Source organism: Myotis lucifugus, unplaced genomic scaffold, assembly GCF_000147115.1.
Source record: "Myotis lucifugus unplaced genomic scaffold, Myoluc2.0 scaffold_43, whole genome shotgun sequence".
Lineage (NCBI taxonomy): Eukaryota > Metazoa > Chordata > Mammalia > Chiroptera > Vespertilionidae > Myotis > Myotis lucifugus.
The window spans coordinates 3842931-3844403 of NW_005871091.1; the positions used below are offsets into that span (position 1 = coordinate 3842931).

General features: G+C 53.8%; 1 long non-coding RNA gene across 1 annotated transcript in view; it reads right to left on the reverse strand.

Annotated features, from left to right (window-relative positions):
* The window catches only part of LOC111825859, a 157308-nt gene that overhangs the window by 118038 nt on the left and 37797 nt on the right, over positions 1–1473 (reverse strand). The window contains exon 5 of the long non-coding RNA XR_002829063.1: positions 829–950. This is a non-coding gene — a long non-coding RNA (uncharacterized LOC111825859). The remainder of the gene's footprint in view (positions 1–828; positions 951–1473) is intronic.

The following is a 1473-nucleotide window of genomic DNA, read 5'->3' on the forward strand; positions in this document are numbered from 1 at the left end:
CCTCTCAAACGTCGGCTCAGCCTGGCCTGCCGCTGTGGCTCAGTGGTTGAGCGTCAACCCATGAACCAGGAGGTCACAGTTCAACTCCCCTTCAGGACACATGCCTGGGTTGCCCGCTGGAGCCCCAGTAGGGGGCATGCAGGAGGCAGCCGATCAATATTGATGTTTCTGACTCTCTCTTCCTCTCCTTTCCTCTCTGAAATCAATAAAAACATATTTTTTTAAAAAGTCAGCTCAGCAAACATGGGATTCCTTCCCAAAACTAGAACACCCCAACACCAGAGCCCGCCTTCCCCATGCCCTCCAGCACGATTCACCTGAAACCACTGGTCCCCCCTCCCCTGAGCGGGGCAATTGTTCAGGTCTGAGATTTACATCTTATTGTTTTCGTATCCAAAAGGCCTAGCAAGAGTCCTCACACGGGTGGGCAACATCAGAAGTTTGCAAAGTGAGTGAATGCGGTACACGCCTCAATTCCTGCAAGATTGGACCTATCTGACGCCTCTACTCATGAGGACTAATGTTTGTAATGAGCACCTTCATTTGCAGAGGCCTTCAGATTCCATTTCCTCTCCTGGTCCTCAGAGCAGCCCTGAGATCTGGTCATTATCATGATGGTTCTCAGATGAGGAAACTGAGGCTCAGAGAGCAGCGACGGCCCAGAGCCACACCGTGGGAAGTGGTGGGGCTGGGATCCCGGCCTCCGGTCCTTCCCTCACCCCCACTGCTGGCCCTTGAGGGGCGTTCGCACGTCCACGATGTATGTGTGACTTTTCACACGTTGCCATGCACCTCACAAGTCCGGTCTAGATAACACGTACAACTTACTAGAACGGCCAGGGCCTCCGGCTGCCATGTCTAACTTGCTGTCACCAACAGGCTCCGTTCCTGGACTGTGTTCGTCTCGTTTCATAAACTGGGACCATCTGGGCATCTGTCTCCTTCCACTCCTGGGGAAGAGAGAGCACAGGTCGCCCTGCTGCAGAAGAGAGACCCAACTTCAGGAAAACGCCTCCCCAATACCTCCAGGCCTAGGCCCCCACCTCCACCATCCCCCCACCCCCGCTCAAATCTCACACTGCCACCCAAGGGAAGCGGCTCATCCACGTGTTCCTGGAATTGTCTTTGCTGCCATTAAAATGCTAATGTAACACATCAGGAGGAACTTTGGTATCTAGAGAAGCTGCTGGCAATTATTAAGCAAAGGAAGAAGAGCTGGCCCGAGGAACTCATCTATAGCTGATGGGTTTGCTTTAAGAAGGACCCACTGGGCTCCCACTTCCAAGATAGGGGTTCTTGGAAATGGGATCCTTCTGGGTTTCTCACCTCTGTCACTAGGAGCTTCGTGTCCGCAGGCACTTACATTTCCTCTCGAAACCTGTGTGCAGCTGTGAGGTCCCGGCCTGTGAGCCGAGGTTGGGCCCTGGACCCACCATCAGTTGCGGCCGAGGGGGATGGAGGACAAAAAGGAAA